Here is a 19,589-nt window from a genome sequence, read left to right on the forward strand (position 1 = left end):
TTGTGATGTCCTTAGGTTAGTTAGGTTTCACTAGTTCTAAGTTCTAGGGGACTAATGACCTCAGCAGTTGAGTCCCATAGTGCTCAGAGCCATTTGAACCATTTTTGAAACAGTCATAATTGAACTGAGACAAACTGAAAACACCCGACGTACATAATAGGCTACCGATAAACTGGTTTTCCATGCCTAGATCAGTCTATACCCACAGGCGTCTCGCGTATATTGGCTTTGTTTGTATGTCAAGTGTGCTTAAAACACAGGATCGCGATGGTTGAAATCAGCACGGAACAGCTATTCCTTTAGACTGGCATTTGTGCATCGTTACAGGCAAGGCCATCCCCATTCTACAACCCAGTGCAGGGGAGAACTACAGACTTGCCCATCCTGGAAAACTCCCACCAAAATCTTGGTTACACACCTCTCACCAGACTGTCTCATCGGCTTAGAGGGTTTGCTCTGTATGTTTTGACTGCCTGCCAGATGCATTCACCTAGAACGAGAACACCAAATGAACTAGCGAATATATTATCTGTGAACCATGAGCAGATCAAGGAATAACGCCATAATTTCCTGTCATGGAACGAATCGCATTTTAGCTTGTAGGGCATTTCTCACTATTTCTAGACGCATTTTATCCTCGTGTTTCACGAAACTTTTCATCTGGTCAGTCCTTTGACGTTGGGGGTCAAAACGCATCACAGGCAACTCAGGTCTATACGAACCTCGGAAAAGGCACGCATACCACTGTACAATACCATCGCTTCAGACTGCAGTTGTCGCAGCGCCAAGAATTACTTACAGCAACGTATTTGCTACTTAAGGCAATACGTTCCTATAAGAGGACACTGGCGCCGTCACGTAAGACTCTTTATACAACAGTCTGCATAGTAACGCATCCTAGGGGCACCCGAGATGAAGGGACAGTGTGAAATACCCTGTCCAATCCCTGTTCGTCATAACAATGTCTTTGGAGGCCAGAGAAAATTTCCAGTTCTCTGAAGTAGAGAGGGACGTCAATTCGGCATTGGGTTCGTGCTATTGAAAAGGACTTCAAGAGAATGGAGTACAAGAGAAAATATAATATTTAACATTTTTATGCAGCGACAGCAACTGATAATGTTCATATAAGAATATACAGCCTACAGTTGTAGGTTAACTTTATCGTTTACCTAGGTTTCAACGTTAGTAATAACGTCCTCTTCAGAACATTTAAATAATATTTTATGTTCTGAAGAAGACGTTATTACTAACGTTGAAACCTAGATAAACGATAAAGTTAACCTGCAAATGTAGACTGTATATTCTTATATATACAAGAGAAAAGATTGTGCTCTTACGGGAAACAGCGGCCCTGCTGTGTTATTCAGACAAGTTCGTTAAGGTCGAAGAAAGATATGTGGGACAGTATACGTAGAAAACCGGTAGAGGAAGCAGAGTGTTTGGAAAAACAGTGCGCTTTTCAGCACTTAGCAATCTGTGCATATAACAGTGAAATATGATAAAAACCGCTCGGCTACCCCGGCCTGCTATTAGGAGGTATCCAACATAATATCGCCTGAGTGTAGGTATTTATTATTGAGTGAGAAAAACTTGATCCAAGGATTGAACCGTGGCGCCTGCAGAGAGCATGCGCTTCCGTGATCACTTACCTGACTGCAAGTTGATTCGTTAGCACCCTGTTTTGCTGTCACTGTCTAACCATGGTTCCTCTGAGAAATTTGGAGATTTCTAAATAATGTATCGAAACATGCGGTACTGAATGACTTGCAGAACTCAAGCTGTGTCAAAACGGCCACTTCACGCCGGTCTGCCGGCCAAGGTGGCCGAGCGGTTCTAGGCGCTACAGTCTGGAACCGCGCGACTGCTACGGTCGCAGGTTCGAATCCTGCCTCGGGCATGGATGTATGTCTTTAATTAGTTAGGTTTAAGTAGTTCAAAGTTCTGGCCGGCCTAAGTGGCCGTGTGGTTCTTGGCGCTGCAGTCTGGAACCGCGAGACCGCTACAGTCGCAGGTTCGAATCCTGCCTCGGGCACAGATGTGTGTGATGTCGTTAGGTTAGTTAGGTTTAACTAGTTCTAAGTTCTAGGGGACTAATGACCTGAGAAGTTGAGTCCCATAGTGCTCAGAGCCATTTTTAGTTCTAAGTTCTAGGGGACTGATGACCTCAGAAGTTAAGTCCCTTAGTGCTCAGAGCCATTTAAACCACGCCGGTTCAGTATGGTTCAAATGGCTCTAAGCACTAATGGACGTAACATCTGAGGTCATCGGTCCCCTAAACGTGGAAATACTTAAACCTAACTAACTAAAGACATACACCCATGACCGAGGCAGGATTCGAACCTGCGACCGTAGCAGCAGAACCACGGCGGTCCATGGCATATTAAATCAGACTACGAAGGGAAATTGCGGGACACGTCTAACCCGGTAGCTGTCAAATGTCAACTACTTCACACATAACTACAGTGCAATGTTTTAGCACTAGAATCGAAAAGAGGTCTTAGTTTTCACTTCAGCTATTTCGTCGCAGTGCTAATAATGTAGGCGGTCTGGTGAAAAGACTTGTGACTTTTGGTGAGAGCGCGTCCGCCCGCGCGCAGACGGGCTTCCGCTCTCCCACCCACTTCATGAAAAAGGAAGCGGCCGCGGCTGTAGCCCGTCAGCCGGGCGCCGCTCTGATGACGGCGCCGCCCCTGGCCGGGGATGGCCGGCGTGCACTTTGCATGAGGCGCCGCCCCGCCGCCCACGCGAGGGCCGCGTTTTTCTACAATGAGCGCCGGCCGCGGCTACCTGCATTTTTAACGCCGGGCAGCGCGGCGCGGACCAGCCGGTCACTGCCTGCAGGCGGCCGCAGGGCCGCAAATCCCCCGCTCCGCACAGCTGGGCGCGTTGCGTCACGTGACGCCCCGTGTCGTCCTCACTCCGCTCGCAGCTAATGGGGCTCGCTCGCTTTGTCCGTCCCCGCCGCGTCACCAGCTATCCGGAAGAATTTGCCCGACGCGGATGAAGTCGCACTCGTGTCGCCCCGACAGGGACGAATTGCGCCAGCGCAGTGAGACGCCCGTCCACAAAGCTCTCATCCGCTGCTGACGTCAATAAGCGAAGTTAAAGTAAAAAAGAGTAAAGAACATGTATAAGTGAATTCTACACTTAATACAGGGTGTATCAAAAAGAATCATCCGATTTGGCACGTCTATATTTCTGAAACTAAAAGACACATACAATGATTTTTGGGTTTTGATGAACGGGAAACTCAAAAAGGTTTTTTGATACCTTTTAACGACAGATACTGCCTACAGGAATATTAAAGAGACCTTTGGAGAAAAGAGAACCACTTGCATGAATATCAAGAGCTCAGATGGAAACCCAGTTCTAAGCAAAGAAGGGTAAACAGAAAGGTGGAAGGAGTATATGGAGGGTCTATACAAGGGCGATGTACTTGAGGACAATATTATGGAAATGGAAGAGGATGTAGATGAAGGCGAAATGGGAGATATGATACTGCGTGAAGAGTTTGACACAGCACTGAAAGACCTGAGTCGAAACAAGGTTCAAAATGGTTCAAATGGCTCTGAGCACTATGGGACTCAACTGCTGAGGTCATTAGTCCCCTAGAACTTAGAACTAGTTAAACCTAACTAACCTAAGGACATCACAAACATCCATGCCCGAGGCAGGATTCGAACCTGCGACCGTAGCGGTCTTGCGGTTCCAGACTGCAGCGCCTTTAACCGCACGGCCACTTCGGCCGGCTCGAAACAAGGCCCCGGGAGTAGACGAAATTCCATTAGAACTACTGATAACCTTGGGAGAGCCAGTTCTGACAAAACTCTACCATCTGGTGAGCAAAATGTATTAGACAGGCGAAATACCCTCAGACTTCAAGAAGAATATAATAATCCAATCCCAAAGAAAGCAGGTGTTGACAGATGTGAAAATTACCGAACTATCAGTTTAATAAGTCACAGCTGCAAAATACTAACGCGAATTCTTTACAGACGAATGGAAAAACTGGTAGAAGCCGACCTCGGGGAAGATCAGTTTGGATTCCGTCGAAATGTTGGAACACGTGAGGCAATACTGACCTTACGACTTATCTTAGAAAAAGATTAAGGAAAGGCAAACCTACATTTCAAGCATTTGTAGACGTAGAGAAAGCTTTTCACAATGTTGACTCGAATACTCTCTTTCAATTTCTATAGGTGGCAGGGGTAAAATAGAGGGAGCCAAAGGCTATTTACTAATTTGTACAGAATCCAGATGGCAGTTATAAGAGTCGAGGGGCACGAAAGGGAAGCAGTGGTTGGAAAGGGAGTGAGACAGGGTTGTAGCCTCTCCCCAATGTTATTCAATCTGTATATTGAGCAAGCAGTAAAGGAAACAAAAGAAAAATTCGGAGTAGGTATTAAAATCCATGCAGAGGAAATAAAAACTCTGAGGTTCACCGATGACGTTGTAATTCTGTCAGAGACAGCGAAGGACTTGGAACAGCAGTTGAACGGAAGGAACAGTGTCTTGAAAAGAGGATATAAGATGAACATCAACAAAAGGAAAACGAGGATAATGGAATGTAGTCGAGTTAACTTGGGTGATGCTGAGGGAATTAGATTAGGAAATGAGACACTTAAAGTAGTAAAGGAGTTTTTCTTTTTGGGAGCAAAATAACTGATGATGGTCGAAGTAGAGCGGATATAAAATGTAGACTGGCAATGGCAAGGAAATCATTTCTGAAGAAGAGAAATTTGTTAACATCGAGTATAGATCTAAGTGTCAGGAAGTCGTTTCTGAAAGTATTTGTATGGAGTTTAGCCATATATGGAAGTGAAACATGGACGATAAATAGTTTGGACAAGAAGAAAATAGAAGCTTTCGAAATGTGGTGTTACACAAGAATGCTGAAGATTAGATGGGTAGATCACATAACTAATAAGGAGGTAGTGAATAGAATTGGGGAGAAGAGGAGTTTGCGGCACAACTTGACTAGAAGAAGGGATCGGTTGGTAGGACACGTTGTGAGGCATCAAGGGATCACGAATTTAGTACTGGAGGGCAGCGTGGAGGGTAAAAATCGTAGAGGGAGACCAAGAGATGAATACACTAAGCAGATTCAGAAGGATGTAGGTTGCAGTAGGTACTGGGAGATGAAGAAACTTGCACAGGATAGGCTAGCATGGAGAGCTGCATCAAACCAGTCTCAGGACTAAAGACCACAACAACAATAACAATAGGTGTTCAATATGTCCCCCTTGAGATGCACGGCATATTTCAAAGCGATTTTTAAATTGTTCCAACATTGCAGCGAGCATGTCTTGAGTTACAGCTTCCACCGCTGATGGTAAGCAAGATCTCAGTTCATTCATTGTTGTTGGTAACGGTGGCACATAAACAGAACCTTTTTTAAATCTCCACAAGAAATAATCTCATACAGTCAGGTCCAGTGACCTTTGGGCCAGTAATGTAAGGATGAATCATTTGGTTCAGTGCAGTCGATCCATCGTTCAGAATTCTTCGATTTATAAATTTCCGCTCTTCCAAATGCCAGTGTTGCAGTGCCCCACCCTGTTGGTCAATGAAGTCATTCGAATCTGTCTCCAACTTTGGGAAAAGAAAGTTCTCAAGCATATATGCGCTACCTGTAACAGTGTTCTCGGCAAAGAAAAATTGACCATACACCTTTTTTGATGGCACTGCACAAGTCACATTAAATTTCAGAGAGTCCCTCTCATACTGTACAACTTCAGTGGTTGTTCAAAAATGTTCAAATGTGTGTGAATTCCTAAGGGTCGAAACTGCTGAGGTCATCAGTCCCTAGACTTCCACACTACTTAAACTAACTTAACGCTAAAGACAATACTCACACCCATGCCCAGTGGTTGTTCCACACCCCATATTCTCACATTATGACCGTTCACTTTCCCATTTAAGTGGAATGTAGCCTCGTCACTAAACACTAAGCGTGGAAGAAATCTGTCATCCACCATCTTGCCAAGAACATAGTTACAGAAATCCAAACGTTGTTGTTTGTCACCTTCACGAAGAGCTTGCACTAGCTGAATGTTGTGTGGTTTCACGTGCAAACGCCGACGCAGCACGCGCCATGCGGACATCGTGGTCATGTTGAGCTGTCAAGCTGCTCGGCGAACGGACTTCTGCGGATCCCTTGTGAAACTACGGGGATGCATTCGACGTCTGTGTCAGACACTCGGGGACGGCCCGGTGATTTGTCTTTACACAAACAACCTGTTTCTCGGATTTGTTCATGCCATCGTCTAATGCTATGTGCTGTAGGAAGATCCACACCTTACTTAGTACGAAAGTCACGCTGAACAGTTTTTACTGACCTGCACTGCGCAAATCGTAGAACTCAACCGCTTTCTGTTGTCCCGAAGCCGTTTTTACTAGAACTGTAGTGAGCAGCAGTATGCGCTTACTACAGTTCTAGTAAAAAGGGTGGCGGGACAACAGAAAGCGTTTAGTGTTCTACGATTTGGACAGTGCGGGTCACTAACAACCGTTCAGAGTGACTTTCATGGTAGGCAAGGTGTGAATCCTCCTGCAGCACAGAGCATTAGACGATGGCATGAGCAAATCCGAGAAACACTGCTGGTACCTAGCGGGAACCATGTAAAACTCGGAGAGTTTGCTCTTTCCAACATACCTCAAATAACACTATAGTTATGATTTTTTAAATCAGATGATGCTTTTTGATACACCCTTTACTTTAACATTAAATAGGAAAAACTTCCTCTCCTACTCCTTCTGAACAGGTCATGAAGGCCCAACGGTACCGACTGACCGCCATGTCATTCTCAGCCCACAGGCGTCACTGGATGCGGATATGGTTCAAATGGCTCTGAGCACTATGGGACTTAACATCTATGGTCATCAGTCCCCTAGAACTTAGAACTACTTAAACCTAACTAACCTAAGGACATCACAACACCCAGTCATCACGAGGCAGAGAAAATCCATGACCCCGCCGGGAATCGAATGCGGATATGGAGTGGCATGTGGTCAGCACACCGCTCTCTCGGCCGTATGTCAGTTTCCGAGACTGGAGCCATTACTTCTCAATCAAGTAGATCCTCAGTTTGCCTCACAAGGGCTGAGTGCATCCCACTTGCCAACAGCGCTCGGAAGACCGGATGGTCACCCATCAAAGTGCCAGCCCAGCCCGACAACGCTTAACTTCGGTGATCTGATGAGAACTGGTGTTACCACTGCGGCAAGGCCGTTGGCAAAAAATTCCTAATGCTCTGCAAATTGCACTGGTGGAAATAAAATCCCAACAATAAGGAGTTGTCCGAGACAAACGAAAGTTGGTGAGCATGTCGCTACACATGAAAGATTACGGCCATTTAAATTGCGCTCCAATCGCGGAAGAGTAGCGCTGGTAGCGCTAGTATGAGGATAAAAATCAAGTTTGCATTAAATACAGTCTGTAACAGTCGTGAGCGTTAGTTTCCTTGGACGTAATGAGCTGATGTTACTCAAGAATGTCTTTAAGACGACGAAATCACCATTATCAACAGCTCAGTTTGAACTAGGTCTTGTATTGAGGCTACGAGAACTGTTTTTTTTTTATTCTGTGATACTGCAGAAAGACTTTGCAGGACTGTAGCCCTGTACATGATTGCTGGCAGCGGCGATCTCGAGAACACCAGTTTCCGGATGGTCATGGGGCATTTCCAAGATAGAGGACCGTAGTGTTCGGCATCTGCAGCAACAATTCGAGCAGCGGTTGGCACCACGACCACACAGCGAATCGTTACAAATCTGTTACTTCAAGAAACGCTCGGTGCCAGATGCTAAGTAGCGTTCGTTGCACTGACCCTAAACTATCTCCATTTCAGACTGCAGTGGTGTCAATCTAGAGCACATTGTAAGGCAGGGTGGAGGTCTGTTGTGTTTTCTGAAGACGGTTGGTCTTGCCTCGGTGCCAGTGACGGCCGTGTGTATATTCGAACGAGGCCAGTTCAAGGCCTGAAACCAATCTGTGTGCTATGTGGAGATGTCCGAACAGATACCATCTCCGTATAGTTAAGGCAAACCGGCCGTTGACCTTCTTCTGTGCGGATGCACACGCATTGTCCGAACTCTTACTTGACTCGGTAAGATTGTCTGCCGCGAGTAATGAGTGTAATGGGCAGGGGCACTACGAATGTAGTGTGTGGACATTAAGTTGGGAATGTGGGTCTCACGTGGAGCGCGCAAGGGATAAATCCCTGCAGTCGCACTGTCCTCTGTGCCCTCTGTGGCTCAGATGGATAGAGCATCTGCCATGTAAGCGGGAGATCCCGGGTTCGAGTCCCAGTTGGGACACATATTTTCAACTGTCCCCGTCGATGTATATCAACGCCTGTCGGCAGCTTAAGGTCTTAATTTAATTATCATCTCAATCTGTCTGCTTGCGAGACACGATGGACCTACATTTGCACTTATGGCCTGAGAAGTGATTTCGTATCACAGCAGGAGCATAATTCTCGTGACTATTCCATGAGCCTGACGTCAATTTGTACGCCATTTCGGTGATCCGACCTGTTGTGCTGCCCTTCATGAACAGCATGCAAGGGGGTGTTTTCCAACAGGATACTGCTCGCCCACATACTCCTGTTGCAACCAAACGTGCTCTACAGACGGTCGACAGTGGTCTTGGTCTGCTCGATTACCAGATCTGTCTTCTGTGGACCACATATGAGACTTCATCGGACGACAACTCCAGCGTCATCTACAAACAGCTTTAACGGCCCATGTAATGACCGACCAAATGAAACAGGCATGGAACTACATCCCTAAAACTGACATCCGAAACACGTAGAATAAAATTCGTGAACGTTTGCTTAGATTTAACATTATGGAGGTTGCACCGGTTATTAACGTACCAGCATACCACATTTTCAGTGGTTTTTTTCGAGCTTGCATGAACCTGTTACCTTGCAACGTTAACCACTTAAATATGTTACTTAGACAAATTGCTTGGTGCTGTGATTGTTTTATGTCAGTGACTTTTATTCGGTCACGCACCGGCTTTCAGCATCTTGGGCCATCTTCATGCTAAGAAGGCGAACGCAGTATCATGACCAAATAAATATACTTTCCAAAACAGTAGGAAGTTTATCTTACGTAATATGACAATCATGTTCAGCCAAGAACCAACTGAAAACTCCGTTATCTAAATACAGGACCTAACAAAAATGTATGGCCAAACTTCCAGGAAACTTTCTCCACACTTAATGGAACTGGATCGAAAACGCCTGATATCCCTGTCGAGCTCTTCAAAACATTAAGAATTGGAAACACACAGGAAAAGAAAGTATCAGTATAGTATAAAACCCTTTCCTAAATGAAACGTTCATAATATTTCCGTTAGCTAGGACACACGCATCAGCGTTCCGGCACATGGAATCCCTGATGGTGTGGGCTTGCAGGGTCTGTGATGAACACTGTTTGATGCGCGATCAATACTAAGTAGTTGATTCTATGTTCCTGCACAGTTCGTGATGAACGCTGAACAGTCTACACTATGCTCGGTGTTAGCAGGACAAATAAGTTAGTCACATGCCAACAGACGCAATGAAATAAATCGCGTGTCAACACGAGGAATGAAGTGAGTCACACGACAATTTTACCTACATTCAGTTGGAACTACACAGTCTACCGGTGAATCTACGAATTACAAGCTACTCTACTTTCTAATCAAAATGTGTTTCATGTAACAAAACGTTTCCTTCAATGCTGGTAGTTCTGTTTCTCTTTTTTCCATGATAAATGTGGTTATCAAGAGAAGCAGAAACTGAACTCTAAAATGAAAATAAAGCATTTCCAAACCGATGTCCATACAACACGTGTTATTCATGTTTCCTGAGAGTTTGGCCACACCTTTTTTGTTAAGCCCTGTAACTTTTTTGACACAACCACAGAAATTGGACATAATCAGCTGCCGTCCAAAGTCCACCTTCAATGAACTTCTTCAAGTGCTAATGATATTATGCTACTGATAGATAAATTAGAGCTACCCAGGTTCGATTATCGTTACCATCAAAACTAAAAAAATCTTTATCCTTGCAAGAGCAACACGTCAAATCGTAATCAACACACAATCTTGTCAATTAAATCTGAAGTGATCTCAGCGACTGGTTGATTATGACTTGACGTGCTGCTTTTGTGTGCTGGCCAGGTACGATGGGGCTTTTGGTAGGTTTTCAGCAGTCACCGAGGCAAATACAAGTTGGTTCCCAGATCCCTTCTCAAATACATGATTCCCAAGCACTTTGAAAAACTTTGTCAAATTCACCATGCGTTTGCACTAGACACAGAAAGAGCACCTAAGCGATTCGTCCTCGTGTTGGGCGTGGGGATGCGGGCGTGACCTGGCGTTAACTTTGAAATGACTTTAATGAGTAGCGATCCCGTCATTATAGTACCCTATATACAGTTGTGGTTGGTTCTGCGCGCAAATTGGGAAGTACCGTAATAGTGCCGATCTCGTATATGGGCCACCATTAGGAAGATAGAAAGCAGCATCGGATGGTCAACAAATGTTGCTAGCTAGTATGACAAAACATTACTTAGCGACCGTCTGACGCTGCTTTCTAACGTTCCGCTGATGGCCAGTGACGACATATACCGGTCAATAGCGTAAAACATTTTCGGAGATTCTATCGAAGAAAATATTGTGTGAGTAACTAAGAAAACCAATACTGACTCCACGACGAAATATCACTTATTTCAACTGAATTATAGGTTACTATCCAGCACAAATATTGTATTAATTAACTGTCGCTGTTTCTCCACTGCCGGCCGGTGTGGCCGAGCGGTTCTAGGTGCTTCAGTCTGGAACCACGCGACCGCTACGGTCACAGGTTCGAATCCTGCCTTGGGCATGGATGTGTGTGATGTCCTTAAGTCAGTTAAGTTTAAGTAGTTCTAAGTTTTAGGGGACTGATGACCTCAGATGTTAAGTCCCATAGCGCTCAGAGCCATTTGTTTCTCCACTTCTTATCCCCAAAATGACATTAAATAGGCTGATGGAAAGAAACTGCAACACCAACAAATAATAAATGTAGAGTAGCGAAATTTCGGGAATACATTTGTCTAGGTAAAATATTTCAATGATTAAAACCACAAGTTTACAGGTTACTGTAAGTCCGAGACATTCCATTGGAGATATGAAATACTGTACATTAATAACCGGTGTAACCGCCAAATGTGAAATACATACATTGTGTGCCAGATGTTAGTTTGTGGGATGGAATTCCATCCATGTTGCACTTGGTCGGTCAACACGGGGACACGTCATGCTGTTCGTGAATGACAGAATAACGCTGGAGTTGTCGTCCGAAGATGTTCCATATGTGCTCGACAGGAGACAGATCTGGTGATCGAGCAGGCCAAGGCAATATATCGACAATCTATAAGGGCACATTGGGTCACAACAGCGTTATGTGGACGAGAGTTATCCTGTTAGAAAACACCCCCTGGAAAGCTGTTCAAGAATAGCAGCACAGAAGGTCGAATCAACAGATTGACGTATAAACTTGCTGCCAGGGTGTGTGACATAACCATGAGAGTGCTCCCGCTGTCACACGAAATCGCACTCCGTACCGTAAAGCCAGGTGTAGGTCCAGAGTGTCTAGCACGTAAACAGGTTAGTTGTAGGCCTTTAACTAGAGTCCTTCTAACCGACACACAGCAATCACTGGCACCGAGGAAGCACCAGCTTTTATCGGGAAACACAACAGACTTTCACCCTGCCGCCCTATGAGCTCTCGCTTGACATCACTGAAGTCTTAAAAGCGGTGGTTTGCGGTTTCTGGAATGCACGCTCCAGGGCGTCTAGCTCTGAGCTGTCCTTGATTTGTAACAATTCGTTGTGTCACTGTGATGCCGACTGCTGCTCAAGTTTCTACTGCAGATGCGGTACGATGCACCAGAGTGCCACGCGGAACGCGATGGTCGTTCTTCTTGGTAGAGCCATTTCGCCGTCCGGAGTCCGGTCTTCTTGCGATCGTACAGTCTCGTGACTACCGCATCCAGCAGTCACGTACAGTGTCTACCTTCCTGCCTAGTATTTTTGCACTGTCGCAGAAGGAAGACTCAGTTTCTCGTAGCCTCATTACAAGACCTCGTTCAAACACAGAGAGGCGTTGATGCGGCTTTGTCTCCATAAAGGCTTCCTGGATTAACATCAGCTCACGACGCCAATTTGAGAAGCAACTAACGTTCACGACTATTACGGAGTACATTTAAACCAAACCAGATATGTATCCTCATAGTGGTACTACCAGCGCAACTCTTTTGCAATTGTCGCAAAATCTGAATAGAGGTCATCCTTCAGATGTAGAAACACCACTACCAACTTTAGTTAATGTCGCACAGTTCTTTCTTGGTGCTGGAATATCTTTTTCCGTCTGTGTAGGTTGATACAAGGTATGTAGAAAATTTAGGAAATGTCTCCGTGTGTTCTTCCACTGTTTAATTTTGGTTTGGTTATATATTTGTACAATTTAGTCCTGAGCTCGTTTACATGAACCATGTGTGGTGAGCATACTGTAAGACTTTCAGTACACACACCATCAGATTATTTGACTTGCCACTCTAACGAAGTAGGTGAGTGTCAACAATATGCCTCGTGGTCTTATCGTGGCGTGTTTATCTTCTGCCGTTAGGTCAGACGATAGAAATGTCACTTGCACGCTTAGAGTAGCCGACTGACGGTGACCAACTTCAAACGGAACTTGATTAATTTTCATACACATTTATTAAAATAATAACAAGCATAAAAATTACTTAACTTGGTTCTGGATGCTATTTACAATTGACAACCTGAAGTTCCTTCGGCATTGGTACGTTAATCTTATTCTCACATATATCTCTGATACTTGACAAAAGTGTCTATACATTAATCTTTGTGGCTATTTACAGGAATATGGTAATCTTACCAGGCGCAGACTGAAACTTGACTATAGACTGGTACAGACAAATGTACAACTCGTACAGACTGTTGCAGACAAATGCAGACTGACTAATCGGAGGTCTGTACACTCGTTAAAATACCTCGCGCGTTCATGTATCACTGCGGGAGTGTGATCCGCGAGGAGAAAAGGTTCTACGTTAGCAGCAATCTCATTGGCTGCGTTACATATCAATACGCGGATCGGCGGAAGCAGAATTTGGTGCGTCTCTATGGCAGCGCCATCTCGTAGTGCGGAGACGGACGAGCGCTGCGCCTACACTGTTGTGCTTAGCAGGGCGCGCTCTGGTGGAAAAGTTGTGTACGCGCTGACTACGCGGAACTATGTACACAACACCATGTTTACTTTCCAGAAACATTGTGAAATCTTCAATGCATTGTTTATAGTTACAGTTCAAGTTAAAAATTTTGGTGGAACAGAATAGAGATTTCTTTACATACAGTAAATTGGCTAGAGTATTCGTTGCCCATGTGGCTATCAAAATTCTGTGTTGACAGATATGCTAATAAATAAGGAACCCTGTGTCACTGCTGACCAAATCTATTCGTGTTCAATTTTCAAATAGAGCAAGGGAAGACGTCTGCCGCGATTCTCACACAAGATATGCACTGGAGAGTCAAAGAAACTGATACACCTGCCTAATATCGTGTAAGGGCCCTGCGAGGACGCTGAAGTGCTGCAACACGAGGTAGCATGAACTCACTAAATGTCTGAAGTAGTACTGGAGGGTACTGACATCAAGAATACTGCAGAGCTACCCATGAATCCGCAGCAGTATGACGGAGGTGGATACCTATTCTGAACGGCACGTTGTAAGGCATCCCAGATATGCTGAATAATGTTCGTGTCTGGGGCCAGCGAAGGTGTTTAAATTTAGAGCAAGGTTCCTGGAGACACTCTCTAGTGGTTCTGGGCGTGTGGGGTGTCGCATTGTCCTGCTGGAATTTCCCAAGTCCGTCGGAAAGCACAATGAACGTGAATGGATGCAGGTGATCGGACAGGATGCTTATGTACCTGGCACCTCTCAGAGTCGTATCTAGACGAATCAGCGGTCCCATATCAACCCAAATGCAAACGCTCCACACCATTACAGAGCCTACCAGCTTGAACACTAACCTGCTGACGTGCAGGGCCCATGAATTCACGAGGTTGTCTCCAAACACGAAAACGTCCATCCTCTCCATACAATTTGAAACGAGACTCGTCCGACCAGACAACATGTTTCCAGTCATCAGTAGTCCAATGTCGGTGTTGACGGGTCCAGGTGAGGCGTAAAGCATTGTGTCGTGCCGTCATCAAGAGTACACGAGTCGGCCTTCGGCTCCGAAAGCCCATATCGATGATGTTTCGTTGAATTTTTCGCACTCTGACACTTGTTGACGGCCCAGCTTTGAAACCTGCAGCAATCTGCGGAAGAGCTACACTTCTGTCACCCTTAAAGATTCTCTTTAGAGGTCGTTGGTCCCGTTCTTGCAGGATCTTTTTCCGCCCACAGCGATGTCGGAGATTTGATTTTTTACCGCATTCCCGATACTCTCGGTACACCCGTGAAATGGTTTTACGGGAAAATCCACACTTCGTTATTACCTCGGAGATGCTGTGTCATGCGCCGACTATAACACCACGTTTAAAATCACTTGAATCTTGAAAACCTGCCATTGTAGCAGTTGTAACCGACCTAACAACTGCCACAGACATTCTCGTCCCATACAGGTGTTGCCGCCCGAAGCGCCGTATTCTGCCTCTTTACATATCTATGTATTTGAATTGGCCAATTTCTTTGGCGCTTCAGTGTATACTGATGGCAGTAAGATTGTTCGCAGTTTGTCGGAAATGACGTTTCTCTGTATTTTATCATCAGTGTTTCGTGAAAACAACGTATGCTTCGCACCAGTGTTCCAATTTGACTCTACGGAGTATTTTCGTAGTACTCCGACGTCGATCGAACCTTCCGGTAACAAATATAGCCTCGCTTTTGAGTTACTTCGATATCTTCCGTTAATCCAACCTAGTGTGGAACCCAAACATTCGAGCAGTACGAGCAGTACTCAAAACTGGATCGCACTATCGCTCTGTATTAGGTATTCTTCTCAGATGAACTACACTTAACTAGATTTCTACCAATAAACCGAAGTCGACAATTCGTCTTGGCTACAACCGACCTTATGTGTTTATTGCTTCTCATGTTACTTCGCAATGTTACGCCTGTATACTTAATCGACATGATTCTGTAAAGCAGTGCAACATTAATACGGTCATCTAACAAAATGGTTCAAATGGCACTGAGCACTATGGGACTTAACTTTTTGGTCATCAGTTCCCAAGAACTTAGAACTTCTTAAACCTAACTAACCTAAGAACATCACACACATCCATGCCCGAGGCAGGATTCGAACCTGCGACCGTAGGGATCATCTAACATTCCAATATTAATTTTCCGACTCATCTGATTTTACTATGACAACCGTTGGCCAAAACGCGTTAGGACATTAATAAAATATCAGGGGTCAAGGCAAATGTAAAATTCAATTAGTTACGTCTATTCATCACCGTTGCATCTCTTGTTGCTTCCATGCAATACAGTTGGATCATTGTAATATGAAGTAATTGTAATATGAAACAATTGTCCGTAGTATTTGGAAGAAGATTACCTGTCACTACTCAAATACCGTTAATAACAAGTTTTGACAGATATTTCACAATGAATCACAGTCATGGGGATCACAGTCATGTAGAACTTTTAGAGAGAAATTTGCGCCGTTTGACTGTCAGTTCCTATCATTTCTTTCATACAATCATGATTTCAGCTTTATAGCCACTGTGAAGTGCAACGTGAAATGTCACAAAATGTCCGACATGCTTGAATGAAGTGTCATTGTCGAAGTAACATATCTGGCCAGATGTTGGACATATTCTAACATTTCAACTTGAGCCTGACAATGACTATGAAGCAGAAATCACGACTGTTTGAAATAAATGAAACAATAATTAATAATTTACAGCCAAATGTGAGTAATTGATTTGAAAAAATATGTAACCTGCTTTATAATAACTATCACGGTCGATAAGCCTTTCATCCACAAAAAACCAGTACTCATTCGTATGTGAAGATGGTACCTGTTCTTTCGGACATGTCCGAAAGAGCAGATACCATCTTCATATAGGTAAGGCTTACTGGCCAATGATTTTCTTCAGTGCGGATGCACTCATATTGCCAGAACTCTCACGGGAATCGGTAGATTGACTGCCGCGAGTAATGAGTATAATGGGCAGGAGCAGTACAAATGTAGTGTGTGGACAGCAAGCTGGAAATGGGGGTCTCACGGGGAGCGTGCTTGAGATAAGTCCCTACAGTCGCACTATCCTCTGTGTACTCGATGATTCAGACAGATATAGCGTCTGCCATGTAAGCAGAAGATCCCGGGTTCGAGTCCCGATCGGGGCACACATTTTCAACTGTCCCCGTTGATATTTATCAACGCCTGTCACAGCTAAAGGTCTGGATTTCTCTGTAATTTCAATATTGTATCACTCAATACACACGGCGTGAACTTCGTCCATGTTGTTTCTTGTTCGGCCATACGTGAGCGGCTCCGTTTGTCAGTATTAAGAGTTGTCTACACATATATTGAATTATCTCGCAGGATTTTGAACAATGCTTGCTGTACATTTTCCGTGATGCATGGCCGTTATTATTCCGGGCTGCGAACTCTCCAAAGTTGCAATCGTGTGTATCAGTCAACGATTGTGAGATAAACAATGACACGAGTTACGAATGTCATCAAATACTTCTACTCTGGCGAGAATGAAAATCAGGAAACGTTGCCAACCCTCGTCTCGTAGTGAAATCTTATTGTAAAATGTCAACACCTTAGTGATGTCGCACTGGAATCATTAAAGTTGCTGCAGATCGGTATACAGCTCCTTCCGCCGTTCTCGAACAGTGTTTTACTTAAATTAAGTATCGAGCAATACCATGTTTCGACAGGTCTAGTAAATTCTTCTTATTGTTATCATGCAGTACTGAAGTGGAAGGGTCACAAGGTACGTATAAAAACCCTCAAATTTGAAAATGTATGCTAAGTTAAAACTGTGTTCTGGGACTCAAACTAGTTGCAAGGAGAGTTCTTCCAGGTGCGTGCTCAATATATGTCGCAAAGATTTAATCGTCCACTTGTTACCATTTCCAGTTCTAAATTTTCTCTCGAATACTTGCATATTAGTCGGATCACCGAAGTTCAGTGCTGTCGGTATTGCCTAGCACTTGGATGGGTGATCAGCACTTGTGAGGCCATACCAGTGACGACCATCTGTTGAGGTTGAGACGATCGTCAGTCGGTGTCGCTGGGTATTCTGAGGCCATAGGGCAAGCTTATAGCAACGCGTTGAAAACCGATTTACATATTAAGAAAAGCAAATTTGCACTGGATTTATCCAGCACAGATGGTAACCTATGATTTATAGAACGGTTTCAAATTATAAAGAAATAGTGGCTGAAAAGCATTCCGTTAACTGTAACGGAACAAAACATCACAAAATGTGGCCATGAAGAAGGAAGCTAACGATCACAACAAAGCAACACTTACAGTTTCTAGGAAATCAGTCTTACATCTATGACGAAAGATGGTTTCCTCGAGACAATAAAGCTTCTTTCCTTTAACAACAGCTTTAGTTTACAGAGGTAACTTTGGAACCTAAACATGTGGAACTTCTCACAATGAGGGCAGAACACAACAAGCAGCGGAAAGAGTGCTTCGTGAGGCTATATTGTTTTTAAATTATAAAGTTATAGTACACCACAAAAGAGAGCTCCATGATTAAAAACTAAAATATGCAATACGAAAAGCGATGAAACTCACGAATAAGTAAGGTGTTAAACTTTTAACCAAGGCTACGTTGTTACTATGCTCACAACTCGGGAGAAAGTGGAAATCATAAGGGCGTCCTAAATACGCATTATTGTCAATTTCTTCATTTTTCCTGTCAGCATTAAACAAAAAGTAGTTTTTGTATCCTACTTTCTCCTACAAGCTCCGTGTAACCTGTTGAATTCATACTGAGTTCTTTCCTGTTTCTCATTTCACTTTTCCATTCATAATGGTTGACGAATGAAAAACGATCACCTAGCCGATACTACGTGGCATTTGTATGACTGTGCTGTACGTGAATAAGCCGACGAAGCGGGACACGAATGGAACACCGCTGAAGACCTATTTTCAGCGAAGCATCTTCCCAACTCACTTGTCAGTTGGTTAGCATCGCTTCCTGTAAAATTGGAAGCCCAAAGTTCGGTTCACGACCCACAGTGTATAGAACCAGATATACTAAGCCTTGTTAGGCAGATGGCGAAATGAACAATGGGAATGTCTTCTTTGCAGCGCGAAAAAGAAACCACCTTGGCTTGAAAGCGTGCGACTTCTTCATTAAAAAGAATCAGAGGGCTAACTCTTTGTTCCAAAATTCTTCCTAAATCAGCAAAATTTTCCACCAATGGAACCGAACTGAATATGTGCCGGGAAGGGGCAGACACATTAAAACCGAACACGTGGCATAAAACGCAGTCTACGATACAAGTAGCCCTACTGTTATTACGTTTCGTTACTGTCAACACGGTGGTAAGGGAAGGACATAGGGCCACGTCACAGGAGCACCAGTTGTTGAGTTACGACCCTCGGTTGTTGGCGGACTGATCTAGTGTGGTCGTCCAGTTGTCAAAGCATCGAGCAGCTAGCGCCTACGATTAGACTATCCTTCAGTATGCTGTGTAGAGGGCGTTACCTGCTGTCCTCACCCGCCCGCTACATGGACGGCAGCCGGCCACTGTGGCCGAGCGGTTCTAGGCGCTTCAGCCTGGAACCGCGAGACCGCTACTGTCGCAGGTTCGAATCCTGCCTCGCGCGTGGTTGCGTGTGATGTCCTTAGGTTGGTTAGGTTTAAGTAGTTCAAAGTTCTAGGGGCCCACAGTGCTCATAGCCATACCTGGACGGCGGTGATCACATGGAAACAAGTTCCTCGGTCGTGGAACCAAAATCGGACGAAGGCTAAGATGCAGCGATTTCGTTGGGAAGCACTAAATGATTTCCTGTAGAGCCTGGATCTGTAACAGTGTGATTTTCGCATCTTTGTCGACCTGTAGAAAGACACGCGTGGTCGTCGGTTTCAGTTGAACGAGAAAGTGCAAGAATGGGTGCGGTTGTGGATCCGTCAGCGGTCGACCGCGTTCTACGGAACAGGAATTGATCGTCTCGTCTCCCAGTGGGATAAATGCCTGTGGTGACTGCTTTCGACTGAAACCGTGGAATGGTGACCATTCCATGATCCCGTGATTAAGGGTTTTTGTTTTCAAAAATGTTCAAATGTGTGTGAATTCCTAAGGGACCAAACTGCTGAGGTCATCGGTCCCTAGACTTACACACTACTTACACTAACTTATACTAAGAACAACACACACACCCATGCCCAAGGGAGGACTCGAACCTCCGGCGAGAGGGGCCGCTCAATTAGTGACATGGCGGCTCTAACCGCGCGGCCATTCCACCCGGCTTCTGTTTTCATTTGACTGCCCTTCACACTTGCCTAATGACGAGTCATTACAGAAGTTGCACATGTGAGTAATAT

General features: G+C 44.6%; 1 protein-coding gene and 1 pseudogene across 1 annotated transcript in view; one reads left to right on the top strand and one right to left on the bottom strand.

The window, feature by feature from the left end:
• The window catches only part of LOC126482009 (opioid-binding protein/cell adhesion molecule homolog), a 361,349-nt gene that overhangs the window by 302,368 nt on the left and 39,392 nt on the right, over positions 1-19,589 (top strand). The window lies entirely within an intron of this gene.
• Positions 7,119-7,236, bottom strand: LOC126482709 (5S ribosomal RNA; annotated as a pseudogene).

Source organism: Schistocerca serialis, chromosome 5 (genome assembly GCF_023864345.2).
Source record: "Schistocerca serialis cubense isolate TAMUIC-IGC-003099 chromosome 5, iqSchSeri2.2, whole genome shotgun sequence".
Lineage (NCBI taxonomy): Eukaryota > Metazoa > Arthropoda > Insecta > Orthoptera > Acrididae > Schistocerca > Schistocerca serialis.